General features: G+C 48.2%; 1 protein-coding gene across 3 annotated transcripts in view; it reads left to right on the top strand.

The window, feature by feature from the left end:
- The window catches only part of PTH1R (parathyroid hormone 1 receptor), a 122,891-nt gene that overhangs the window by 24,772 nt on the left and 83,975 nt on the right, over positions 1–14,144 (top strand). For 2 of the 3 annotated variants that reach the window (XM_080383194.1, XM_080383193.1), the window contains one exon: positions 1–14,144. This exon is cut by the window's left edge; it is cut by the window's right edge and continues 16,798 nt beyond it. The gene's annotated coding sequence lies outside the window, so the exon portion shown is untranslated. The other variant, XM_080383195.1, reaches the window with a different exon arrangement.

Raw genomic sequence — 14,144 nt, 5'->3', positions numbered from 1 at the left:
GCAGAACACAGAGAACACAGAAAACCAGGTTGTGTTACAGCAATGTCTGCGGCTGGTCTGGTAGGAAACCAGAGAGGGTGCACAGGTGATATATGACCTGGTGCCAAGCCTGCCAGGGTAAAATCACCACCTTCAAACCTTTCTTGTACATTTGAAATACTTCTTCGCAGTTTCTTGGATGCTAATGCAATGGCAGTCCCAAAATCAGAGCTGGCTGTTCTCCAGGCATCTGCTCTGGAGACACCAGGGTGTAAAAGGGAAAAAGGAAGAGAGAAAGGGGCAGAAATGTTTTTCAAAGCCCTTCAAGCGTGTGTCGCCTGCAGGGCAGCTGTGCAGCAGCATCCGCAGCCCCCAGGCTACCACACACAGCTCCTGTCTCTCCTCTCTGCACTTACTAGGGAGTGTTGGAGTATTGGTGCGCTCTGAGTCAAATGGCTGGCAGAACCCTGTGTCCCGTGGATGCAGATGGATTACCATAAACTCTCTCTCAGACAGCACCTCCCAGCCTCCCCGTGCACATCCCCCTCGTCAGCCCTGGCCCCCATGGGAGAGAAGCATCCCTGTGGAGATGCTGCCCTGAGGAAAGCCCAGCCTGCAGGCAGACCCCAGCCCTCTGCCTGCTTTTGCATTATTTATTATTGGCCATAGATGGCAGCAAACGTCTCGGAGCATCCCGCTGTGCTGGCTGGCTGCAGCTAGGAGCTGCAGAACCAGAAGCACAAGCCAGGGAAATTCCTCTATCCCTTGGCTGTACAGGCACGGTCCCTTCTCCAAAGGGAGAGAACAGCAGAGGTGCAGGTCATCAGCTGGCTCCCGTGCAGGGATCTCCAACAGAGGAGGTCTTGTGGCTGCTAGCAAGCAAGCCCTGGATCTCCTCCAGACCCCCATGCTCCAGGGTGCTGGGATGAACTGGGGGACTGTGGAGGGAGCCAGGCCTGGTGAGACCCTTAGTATTGCTCAACAGGAATGGTCCTGGAGGTCGCCAGGGTCTGTAGTGACAGGACAAGGGGCAACAGTTTCAAACTGAAAAGAGGGTAGATTTAGATCAGACATAAGAAAGAAATTTTTTACAATGGGGATGGTGAGACAACAGAACAGGTTACCCAGAGAAGCTGTGGATACCCCATCATTCGAAGTGGTCAAAGTCAGGTTAGACAGGGCTTTGAGCAACCTGATCTATTGAAACATGTCTCTGCCCATGGCAGGGGTGTGTACAATCACAGCCCCAGGATGGGGAAGGTGCTGCAATAGGGCAGGAGGGACAGCAGCAGAGAAAGGGCCCTGGTTTGGTTCATTTTATCAGTGTAAATGCAGCCATTGTGTCCAGATATAGAAAAAGAAGACAAAACTGAAGGCTTTCCATCTGTAGATCAACACACCCACCTCTGTATCAAGGCACCTTCGACTTTACCGTCTCTATTTGCCAGCAAGACCACAACCATTCCTGCTTTACAGAAACTTAAGAAAAAACAGACAGGATCAGGCCAAAAGTCTGTCCAGCCCCAGGCCCTGTTTCCCATGAAGAACAGTCTCAGGTGCTTGGGAAAATGAACAAAAGCCAGAATTGCTGGGAGCCATCCTTCCCCTTCTCCTGCCCCAGATGCCATTTTAAGGCCCCCAGCTCTCAAGGTTGCATGAAGGTTCATAATGTTTCACAGTTGTACCTCCATTCAGTTATTATTTATCTTAGCAGAGGTGTGTCCCGTTTTCAGAGTGGAGCCATCCTTTTCCATCAAGCCCCACACACCCCAGCCTAGTGAAGACCCCTACTCTCCTCTGTGGTCTCAGGGAAGGAAGTAAGGGTAGACCTGAACTCCATCCATCTCCCTCCCTGCACCCCATGCAGGCACTGGACTTGCTGGGGGAGGCAGGCGGGGTCCCCTGTCACAACTTCACATTTGGATATGGGTTAAGGCTCCTGCCTTGGCAGGCTTGCTGGATAGCCTTGGTGGCGTCACTTAGCCTCCCTCTGCACCTCGACTCCTTCACTGTAAGAAAGGGGGTCCTAGTCCTGCTTTACCCCCAGCAGCAGCTTTGCAGGAGTTAGAGGTATCTGTGCATCTCACAGCCCCTGGTGTTTCAAGCTATATTACCTAAACAGAGAAGCAAACACCTTCTCAGGCACTTCACCACTAACAAGAAAACATTGCAAGACCTGCAGTTTCTCACTTTGCCTCGAGTTTGCTGGATTCTCTCCCTCCAGCTCTTCATTCTGCATTTTGTTAGCCAGGCTCCAGACCCATGGCTCTTCTCCAGAGCCCAGAATGCTGTTTCTCTGCCAGGTCCCCTTCTCTTTGCAATCCTCTAATTATCATTTCAGGAGCATGATCACCCAGGGGAGAGACAGAGAGCAAGAGGGAGAGATGGAGTGAGCAGGAGTGTGAGTTCCCCCATATGTTTGCCCCTAGAAGTGCAGAAGAGGAATGCTGTGGTTCTATAGGTTGGCTCCTGCAATTAGCACAGCCTGTGTAATTAGACCAAGATAGATAGTGCTGGCAAGGAGACACCTCATCAGTCTAATTTCAAACTGTTATAAAACCAGTGAATGGAAAATGGAGAGTGTTCATTTTTTTCCAATTGAGAAAAGTGCAGGGTTCAGGTTGGTCCGCAGTTCCACCTCGCACACGCGCGTGCACTCACACGTGGCTAAACGAAGCCAGAAGGGAGCAGAGAACACACAGCTGTGACAAATCCGTTGCCTTCTCAGGACACAGAGATATTGAGGGCTCAGGGTGTAGTGTCAAACCCAAACCAAAACTTTCTTTGCAGCACCCCTTGTTTATTTGGCTGTGCTCTTTGTTTATTTACTTAGTTTCCTGCTCCACACCTCCTCCTCATTAACCTTTTTCCAAAGGAGGTTGGGCTCCCCTGTGCTGGTCAGTTTTGCATGCTTTTTGCTTCGGGGAGTTTACAGTCTGAACCGTGGAGGGAGATGCCCCTGGTCACCCCATGAGTCTGTCAGAGGAGAGAAGGGATTCTGGTTCCTGGCTGTTCTCCCGAGCTGCAGGTCTACACGGTATTCATCCTCCCCTGATCCATTGATCTGTCTTATTTTAATTCATTTCTTTCCCAGCTTTATGGCTTTTCTCCCTTCTGCTAGTGCTCCCTACCCTCTCTTTTCTCCCACAAAGCTTTTCCTTTCCACCTTTTTTCTGTCCCCAGCTACAGCAGGGGCTGGACAGTCTGACACTGCCTGGGGGTGCTGCTCTGCTCGTGTCCTGTGATGGGATAAGGCTGGCTGTCTCTGCAATTAACGCATGGCTCGGGACAGAGGAGGGCTGAAAATTATGGGTCCCAAAATTATATCCCCTGCCCTCCTAGAAAACACCGCTGTGATTGCCTCAGCCTCGAACCTTGCTTCTGGGTAGACCTCAGAGCCCTGTGCTAAGACTCACGCACGCCAGGGCCAAAGGCAGGACTCCGGGTCTGTGTAGTCCAAGTAAGATGTTGCCCTTTAAAGCACAGGAATCAGCTTTGCACTGAAATGGCTCCAGCTCAGCAGGACATCTTCCCAGAATCAGGCGAGACACTCGCTGTCCTGTCCCGGCACCAGGGAACTGTACGCAGCCTTTTGGAACAAAATCCCACCCGGACAGCTCACTTGCCTTTAAGTTTTGTTGCAAACTCCCAGGCTCCTGCCAGGTCCAAGTTCACACGTGCCAAGTTCACTTAACCTCTTGTGCTCACCAGGAGACGACGTGTGGGAGGACAGGGAATGGGTGGCATCTTTTTAAATAGCTCGTAGCCATGGCACTTGTCTTCCTCCCTTTTAGAAGCCCCTGGAGAATGGCGTGGAAAAGCAGTGTGCATGTCTGGGCCTGGCAGGTTGGTGCAAAGGGAGCAGGCAAGTCTGTTTGGGACCTAGAGGAGTCTGTGCAGTTGCTTTGTGTTATTTCCGTAACGGCAAAAGCAAAAAACAAAATGGGTGGATGCCATTTGGTGTCTCCTTGAGGATTCCTCCCTAATCCAGGCAAGACATGAGCTCATGATATCCAGGCTAGTTCCCCTTTCTCCAGTAGGACGACTGAACTGCATGCCCAGAAGGTCTGGCTGGGGATGTTTTTGTCTGTGTTTTTCTAGAAGCTATTGACTTTGAACCCAAATGCCAGCAGAAAGCCCAAAGGTGAAGAGGACAGTTCATACCTGCCCTTGGAGAGAAAACCATCAGGATTCAAATAGTACTGTCATCTCGGTTGCCCCCTTGCCAGGAATAGTTTGGATTGTTTTGCCACAGCACTGCTCAGGAACACATAAGTAATGATCCAAAGATAACTGCTGTCCATTCTGGAGGCAGAGAGGAGGGTAAGGGATCGTCGGTTTATTTTCAGCTGAGAATTTCTGGAATGAAAATTGCAGGGGTTCGGGGTTTTGCTAGCATATATTATTGCATACATACAAACCCACACACAGGCGCTGCAGTCCTCAGAGCACTTTCTTCACTGCAAAAAGGCTGAACAAGTTGCTGGTTAGCAAGGATACCCATTAGTGGGAGGCATTCTCAGGAATATATTTTCTTGAGGGCACTTTATGACCAGATGTCACCCTTGGCCATTGAATTGCTGTGTTTCTTGACAAGGGACTGCGTCATTTTGCCCTCCAGCAGGCCAACCTTCTAAACTGGGAGATACCAAAGAATGTCAGTGGTGTTTTACTAAGGAAGGCTTTTCCATCTGAGCCAAAAGTTTGAAGGCTGTTTGTAGACGTGAAGACATTCTCCCCCACAGCGTGGAGAGGTACCAAGAGGCTTGAGTCAAGATCTAGTCAGCTGAGTTTTTCCCAGTAGTCAGTGCAGGCTCCTCCAACAAGAGTCACGATATGGGATGGGCTGAGTCATCCTCCAGAGCCCATCCCTTGCCTTTTGTGGTGGATGGGGGCTGCTTCTAATTTAGGTGCTGTGGTAGGTAAAGTTAGATGAGAGGCCTCTGTGTTGTGGCTATGGTGTTTTTAGAAGGAAACATAAACCCTGCATCTTGATGGCTTGTCATTAAAGTTACATGCAAGCCAAAATACCCAGTTTACTCAGGAGAATTAGGTTCCTCACCAGTAAATCCTTCCTGGTTCCTCAAGGCATTGGATCACTCTTTCTTACCTCCTGAGCTACGGCTGCAGAGCACGGACCCAGATTGCCCACACATATTCACAGCATCCGCATGACATCAGTCTTCTGCCATTTCACATTGTTCAGAAAGTCTTAAAAAGCGCCTCAGCTGAAAGTATTTCTCATAGCACAGGAACCTGTTCATCAGCATGGCAACTAGGTGGGCTGAGGCCATCAGGAGTGATGATCTCCAGGCCACGACCCTCTTCTGGGGCGTCGAGAGAAGCTTAAATTTTTCCACGTGGATTGAGATACCCTCACATTTGGTGTGGGGAAGCAAAGTGCTCTTGGACCAATGCCTGAAGTGAACAGTGGTGTTTATCAATTTTCCTTCTCAGTTCCCACCGAAAAAGATAAGCTAGTGCCAGAGGGTAGCTGAAGAGGCTGGGGGAGATGAGTGGGCCAGGAAACATGTCCGTCCTCTGCTGGGGTACTGTGCAAATGTAAAGAGAGCCTGAGCAAGGGTTCTCCAGGCACCTTCTGTGTCTCTGGAAACCTGAGAGGCATCCTCTCTTGCACGAGGAGTGAAAGCTGTTCCATTTAGATCTCATCCGTCTCCATCTGCTTTACTAACTTCGGCCCTGCTTACGACTAAAGACATTTGGCTTCTGTCTCGGGCTGTCGACCGTGTTGATAGAAGTGGTTTCCTGTTGCAGGTCTTTGTTTTTGAGTGACCAGCTTTCCAGATGGCAGAGGCCACATTTCCCCTTCTCTCCTTCCGAGGCCTGTTTCCCTTCTCGTTACCTGCCAATTAGGACTCATTACCCACTGGGGACAGCTGCTTTGGGAGTCAGGAGACTGTGACTGCGGGGCTGAGCACTTCGTGGCGGTGCTGGTGGGATGTCACTGCTCTTGCTGTGTGGTTCTCACAAGGAGAACAGAGGGTTTGCTCAGCTGAACCCAGCTGGGGTCTTTCAACCCCAGTTCCTGTCTCCAAAGTGGCAAAACCCCAGATGTTTCAGGAGATGTGGAAGAAACGCCATGGTAAATGTATGTGGTGTAACACCCCTCCCTCGCCTCCACCCAGGTTTATTTTCTAACTCCTCAATAAAAATCTGCCCCATGACAGGTGTCTAAGCTGTCCAAAAGTGTTGCTTGTTTGTTTTTTTTTTTTAATTTAGTCCTCTAAAGAAATAAGATTTGTTTATGTGTCTACATGTGTGCGCACGCACAGGTATTTTCCTTTGCCACTGTAACTTTCAAGGAGTTCGGGATCTTTTGGAAAACTTTGCACAAATCTGACTTCTAGCTGAGGTTGTAAGGCCAGTCAGTGCCTGCAAGGTCTGTAAAACTCAGGCATTGGTTAGAGGAAAGCAACTGAACTAGCTGGTGACCTTGCAAACTTAAAGCTGAAACTTGCATTCAGCTTTATTAACCAACAGGGCACCCAGAGTCCCCGAAACCAGACTGTAAACCGGCATTCACTGCACCCACTATCTGTTCAATGGCCTGTTAGCACAAGCTATTCCTAGGTCCAAAAGCCAGCGGGCTTTTCTGTACAACTGAAGACAGAATTTCACCCCGTTATACCAGCACAAAGCCCATTTCTCACAGTCAAGATGGGGTGTCTCTTTTTCCGGAGGCATCCCATCTGCTTTTTCAGACGGAGAGCAGTCTGTGCCCTGGGCTAAATTTAAGGCACAGACACATGTACATGCATCAACAAAAAGCCACAGGGCTGGGTGTGCACCAAAATGCTCCTCTGAGTATTTCTGAGTAATTTGATATTTGCACGTGCTGATAGCCATATCTGTCTAGATGTTAGTGGATACAAATCACGTATTGTGGTTGTGAGAGCCCTGGTATTCTGAACCGGTCTCTCAGTAAGAGATCCTGCCCAGCACAGTCCGGCTGACGTCAGTGGGGTGGCTCGATTTCCATCGGCCAAAATTCTGGGTCCATTTGCTGCGCCTCGGTCAGTTCGTCGGGGCTGCTGCTGATGGGTGAATTTGCGTCACTCAGCTGCGGTAGGCATTAAAAAATAGCATGAAGGACTCCAAAGAAATGCAGCACTGGTTTTCCCAGCTTCAGGATGAGAAACAGCAAAGAGAAGATGTAAATGGGCGATGTTGTGCTTTGACATGAGCCCTAGACTTGTTTGGGTTCAGGTAGCTTTAGATCAGCCCTGGGAACGTGAACCATAAATCTCCTTTTTTCGCTGACACGTGACAGGCAGTCCAACTTCAGGTGTGCCTGGGACGGCTGTATCGGGGTCCGCTTGCTCTGTGCGTGGCCAAAGGACTGAAGGGCACCTTCAGGTCTTGAGTGGTAGGTGGCTGGAAGGACTCTTCCCCTGGTGATGGAACCAGCCCGGGGAGACAAGCTGATTGTCACGGTGCCTCTTACATGCCTGGAGCTACTTGTGATGAACCATGCTGAGCAATAACCATGAAAGGTTGGTAGGACCACGAGGCCACAGCTTTGGTGTCGGTGCTGACACATCGGGCCTACAGTTCCAAACAACACAGAGAGAAACTGAAGGCTGAGGTCACAGGAGACTGTGAACACCACTGCAGAGTAGGGATCCTAGCAAACCAGGTCACCCCAAACACAGTCTGAGCGTGTCCCCTGGTGATGGCTGGGCAAGCAGACGAGCTCAGGGCCTTTCATCAGGAAAGCCCAAACCAGAGAGAATAAGGTTTTAGGCTCGTGATGACAAGTTGCATGCATCCTGTTTCCAAAAAAAGAGCAATGGCCTTTTTCAGTGCAATACTGAACCAGAGCTCCTGGCAGCAGCATCTTTAAAGAAATCTCCAAAAGTCACGATCAAGAATATTCCCTGATGGCAGAGATGGAGGATTGATTTCCAGAGCCAGGAAAACTTACTCCTTTTGCTTCTCATAGCCAAGTTTCCCTTCCCTTGCCTTCCCACCCATAGTACCAGTTCACCTGCAGAGTATAAACGCAGGCTCAACCTGCTTGACTTCAGGTCTCCTTTCAGAGTTCTGCTTTCCATTTGCATATAATCGCGACCCCAGATTCCTGCTTCAGTCTCACCTTCCTGCTCCGGCTCACAGCTCTGCAGCATCCTCCCGATTCCAATGAAATTCTTTCCCTTCTGCTTCGTGTTGACACAGAAGTTTAGCCTCCAAATCAGGATGTGAGCAGGCACTGTTTGTCATAATCCCTCCACCAACCTCACCCCACAAAGAATCTGTTTTCAAATGGACAAAAACTCATTAGCTGGTTTATGAGCTTGTTGATGCACACTGGTGGTTGACTTGTTTCTGAGTCCAAAGTGAATTTTTTTGAAAAACTTTCAACTGTAAAGAACCAGGGTGGTTAAATACAGTGGGATATTTTTAGTTGGGTTTGTTTGTTTTGGTTTTTTTTTTTTTTTCATAAATAACAATCATCTGCCTTTGTATAGGCTGAAAAGATCAAGTGTGGAAGGGAGGCTGGGCTGTGATCGAGAGAGCAGCAAGTCATTTGTCCTAGGGCAGGCAATGGGGTGTCAAGGGCAGGGGTCACCATCACTTGCAGGACAGCATGCTGATTAGCAAGGAGGGTTTTGCACAGGGTAAGCAGCAGCAGAAAAAAAAAAATTAAAAATCTCAGATCCAGCCAGGTGATCTGCTATTCCCCACTGCAGAGCTGTGGCTCTGGCAGATAAAAGTATTGGGAGAAAAAAATTGTTGAAACACTTGTTAAGGGGGCTATGGCTTATCTGGAATATCTTGTTCCTGCATAAGCTATGTCTGGTGACTTTATAAACTCTGAGGGGGGGGGGGGGGGCGGGGAAAGAAAAAAGAAAGGGATTGATATTTTAAACAGCTATTCTGAGATGTACAGATGGAGAGGATGCAGAGGTGCAGGAGGAAGGCGAGTAATTCACCCACCTCACTCTTGGTGACATGGGGAGGGGGGAACCACTCCCCCTGAGCTCATCTCCCAGGCTCTCTTTATAGCCGCTGAGGAAAAACAGGCACTTTTAAGGCATGATTCATGTGCCCTGTTTACGTGTCTACTTGAGGAGGAGATAAATCATGCCTGGCACTCCAGTCAACGCAATGACAGCTCTAGTAAACGAAATGCTGCCAGTGCTGGACACTGATGGGGACTTTTCCTTGGTATGAAACTCTTCTGCCTCCAGCACAGGGTGGCCCCAGCCCAGCAGCACATCGGGACGGTGCTTACCCTCCTGCTGACCCACACCCAGGAATAGTCCGGGACCGGGAAGCCCGGCGCTCCAGTGCCTGCTCCAGGGCCGGAGGGGTTCCCCAGCCATAACTCATTCCCCAACGAACACAAATACCATCTATTTTAAGCAGATCTCTGCTGGCGCTGAAGAGAGCCCAAGGTGACTAGTTCCAGTGAAGACATCTGCATTTAGTCAGCCGAATCCTTTCTAAATGTTATTTTAAAAGGCTGCTGGCAATTTATACATGTCTGATTTTTTATTTTTCTTTTTTTTCCAAAGCGCAGTAACAACTGTGAAGACAAGTGTGAAAAAAAATACAGGAAAATAATACATGCACATACCCACAGAGGTACACTCATTCCCCTGTGGTCTCTGCTTTTTGCACTCCCAAAGGTACTTTTAGATAGATTACTTTTAAAAGCATCAGGCCACATTATCCAGAGACATTTGTTCTGATTTCTCAAGGGGCCTTTAAGACCCAGCTTTCAGAAGAGCTTTGTCTTTGTCTCAACACCTCAGTAAGATTTGAAAAGAGCTATTAACATGGAAGGAGCCCCAGTGCAGGATCGCTGGCTGTATTTTCCCAGAAGCACGGCATTCCGTGTGCTGAGCTTGTGTTAAATTGCAGACGCTCAAGCGAGCTGGGCACAGGAGGCTGAGCAGCCTGTCCCAGCGCTGCACATCTGTGCTGTTCCATAGCCCAGGACCGTGAGCCCACCACAGGGTTAGCTTGACCCCAGCCATGCCATGCCACGCCAGGGCCACCGGCATCCTTTCTCATTCCACATCATAGACATGCCCAGGAGAGCCAAGACTCCCTCCACAAACCCCTCTAAGATCAGCAATGCCTTTTGCCAGGCAAAAGGGATGCAGCCAGTGCCCCCAAAGGTCTTGCCTATTGATCCCTGGATATTATTACGCTACAAGTTGATACCAGGACAAACAAGCATTATAAGCAGGAATACTTTTAGCCTAGAAATTAGAAGGAGGGCTTCTAAGAAACATGCAAAATTCCTGAACAGCCTTCCAGTCAAGAGTCATGGAGATGAGGAAGCCTAAAATAGAAGCCTGAAGTAGAGTAAATAGGTGAAATGCCTGGACAACAAACCCCCGAAGCCCTTTATGTACCAAATTTTCTCTGATTTCAGAATTAATGTCTATCCTATCATAGAATGGTTTGAGTTGGAATGGACCTAATTTAAAGGTCATCTAGTCCAACCCCATCCTATGTTTTTATGCATCAGAAGAGATTTTAGGTCTTTTCTTACTGCAACTGCTTGGGGAGCAGATGTTTTGGTTGGACAGTCTGTGCAAGTTTCACCCACCCTCTGAATTCCAAGGGGGGGGTTGGGGGAGCCTGTGGAGGGATTGAACCCAGAACTGGCTTATGGACACACAGATGTACACACAGAGGTGCACACACAGATGTACACACGCACAGATGCACACACGCACAGATGCACACACACAGATGCGCGCACACAGACAGACATTCAGCACCGGGTGCCCTTGGCAGGCAGGCAAACCAGCTCTCAGGGTGCACATCGAGCAAGGGATGGGAACCAGGATGTATCCCATGCTGTGGTCCCACAACATGGATATCACTGTGGCTCTAGCTGCTCCTTCAGGTGTGTCAGTAAAAAAAATGCACCTCCTTTTTGTGGGAGAGATGGTTGATCAGCTCCACGTGACCCCGGGTGGGGCAAGTCCCCACAACTAAAACTGCTACCATGCAAAACCAGAGCAAGGAGCACGAGGAGGGCACTCCAGCTCGAATTGGGCTGACCTGACATTGATCTAAAGCTAGAGCACTTCTATAATTTTCCCCTCAGGAAATCATAGACTCCATCTCCCCCATTAACATTTTAAACCGGAAGAGATTGATTTATTTTTTGTTGATAATTTTTGCTGAGTATTTTTATTTTATTGTGACTGAAGCTGGAAACTAAACCCCTTTTGACCTGCTTGTTTGATTTCTGATAAAATCCAGGATTTCACTGTACACGCCTCTGTTAAGCAGCAATACAGACAGAGGTGGATGAAATATAAATAGCTCTGGTGAAGGGAGGGCTAGAGATGCTTTCCCATGCTACTTTCAGAAAAAAAAAAAACACCTGAGTATTTGTATGTACCTAGACTAACACAGAATAAATTAAAGCTTAATCTTGATTGCTGGGACAAGGTTGGACCACCCATCACCTTTGCCCCTGGGACCACTAACCTACCATTGTGAAAATAAAACAAAATACAGCAGTCATTTCTTTAAGGCCACAAGGGATACTGTGATTCTTTGCTGTATTTGAACAAGCACCTCTTGAAGCTCCCAGTGCCTCGGGATATATGATGCAGCCAGGCTGAGATGGGGGGTGGGCCTTTTAGCTGAATTTGTTCACATTTAGTGTCTCGCCTTGGGAAAATTATGTATCGCTTCCTGTGCTGATTTCTCCAGGCATTTGTATTTTTCCCTCTAATGTGGTGCAACCCCTTTTGCCCAGGTGTTGCTTATCATGGTAATCAGTCATTTCCCCTTCTAAAGTATCTAAAGCAGGTATGCACCTAATCGTAACAAACTCAGCTCAGCCACCTTTCTGCTCTGGGCTAGGAGATGCAACCAGCTGGCCAGCTGTCAGTCATGGTGGCCTTGACATTTGGGAATGGCGGAGTCCAGCTGCAAGTTAGAGCAATGGTGGTCCTTCTCCTTACCACATCATGTCACAGAAACACCACTCTGCCTCCATTTCAGCAGATTTGCCAGGTGGAAGAGGAGAGGGGAAAGCAATCTGCTCCTTAACTAATTGATTTCTTCTTCGCACTCAGCACTGCTGTGCTGCTGATCAAAAGACCATCTTTGGTCACTGTGATTAAAAGGGTTTGCGGATCTCAAGAGACTGCTAAACCCTGGTGAGATGCAAGCAACAGAAGAAACCAGGATGCAACAGGTGGTTGGAATAATAATTTGCCAGCATTTCACATCAGAGAATCATGCAGTGCGTTACTATCCGAACCACTAATTAAAATTGCAAGCACCCCGCTGAAGTGGCATGATGCATTGTAGCAGCTGGTCAGAACATTTCCCTCAGCATTTATTTTCCCAATGGAAAATGGCTTCTGGATGAAATGGGCATGTTATTGAAAAGCTTTTTTAATAGGGGAAAAAAACCCACCTCTTTTTTTTCTTTCTTTTTTTCTTTTTATTTTTTTTTCTGAGAAAGCTTAAAATCTGTCTTTTCCATTCACAAAGAGCAAAGCTTTAAGCCTAGGAAAAATATCAGTTACTCAGGGCAAACAGATCTGTCTAATATTTGTGTATGTGTATTTAGGTTTTGTAATGAAAACCCAGAAGAGCACAAAGAAACAGCAACATTCCTAATAGTGCTGATTTCTTTTGTTGCCGAACTAATTACTCTTCAACTAGCTCTGTGCCTTTTCCATTATGGCTGAAACCCACAGTCCCACCAGCAAGGGAGAAGAAAGGAAGACCCCAGAATCCTGGCAACGAGTCCTGTGTGTGTTAGAGCATTTTACCTAGATCCAGACCAGCGATTCCCTATGAACTGCCCTTGCAGCTCCTAGGAATGACATAATGCTTTGGCATCCTTTTGACTGGGTTTTCTCTTGGGAGTCTATTTCTAAAGTCGCCGTCTTGTAGTGCTCAGAATTGCTGCTGAATGCAAAAGAACATGCCAATGTCAATATTGTTATTGACATTTTTGTGTAGAAAAGGGACTGAGGATGCAAGGAATATGAGAGACACTGCACAGGGTTCATGTAGTGCAGGAATCTTTCTGTATCCTTATAGATAATGGAGATCTTGTTCATGCTATCAATGTATGTGAGGCACTGTTTAGGTTCACCTAAAAGTAGGCATTTAAATCGGAGTTGATCAATCATGCCTATAAGGTGTCTGTTTCTCCTCAGTGGCTTCGAAAGGAGTGCAGAGCTTGGATGTAGGTGTCTGAGCTCTAGGTGCTCAAAATTATATGGTTTAGATCCCTGTAATGTGCTAGAAGGACCTATAACTGAGGGTACCGGCCTTCATCCCACAGGTGCTGCTGCATGGCTTTGTTAGAGCAGCTTTGATTTCTTCAGGCAAAGGAGCTTCTGGTGTGAGGAGGAAGAGAGCTCTGCTCAGATCCAGACTTCTGTCACTTGTTTCTCAAGTCCTTTACACCCTTTTTGGGTAACCTTACCCTAACCCGTCATTTTTGCCTCCTTGCACGGCTCCGGCTTTTGTCTGCTGTGTAATTTACATCACTGCTCACTTGACATGAGAATTTGGCTTCTGGAGATCCATCGTGTTTGCCTCTTTGGGGCTTGAACTGTAGGAGGGTGTATTATTTCTTGTGATAATCCACCTTACTTGTGCTTTCCATGGAAATCTGCCGAAGCCTGATTTTGCCTCTGTTTATGGTTAGTCTGGACCAGCACCATCCACTGAAACCAGTCACTTGGGTCAGAGATGGGTCAACCAAGCACTGACTCATGGAGCAAAGGCATGACAGCCTGCAGCCCGGCTGGGGGTGGCTGGGAGCAGGCACGCCCCTGGGAGAAGGTGCCCTGAGCCATCTGTCCTGTGGCTCACAGCAAAAGATCAAAGGGATGTTCTGAGCAAATTCAACAGCGAGACAAAACAAGAGGAGAAACCCTCAGAGGTTTCAGACTAAGGAATTTGTTGTTGCGATAGGGGTATGGAAACCAAGAGCCACAGGCAGGTGACTGGACATTTGAGGAGACAGCAAGTCTTTCCAGGTTTACAGCTACAAAAGGTGAGCTGGAAGGGGGGAAGGATGTTAGGGCTGGAGGGAATCTGTCACCTCAGCCTGCAAGTCTCTAATGACGGGGTGTTGGGAACCCCCTTTTGAAAATGGCTATCCCAGAATGTCATCCTCAGGTTACTTCCCAAAG

Source organism: Falco punctatus (genome assembly GCF_963210335.1).
Source record: "Falco punctatus genome assembly, chromosome: 4".
Classification (NCBI taxonomy): Eukaryota; Metazoa; Chordata; class Aves; order Falconiformes; family Falconidae; genus Falco; species Falco punctatus.
The sequence above is the reverse complement of the archived record's forward strand: the minus strand, read 5'-3'. Positions and strand labels throughout refer to the sequence as shown.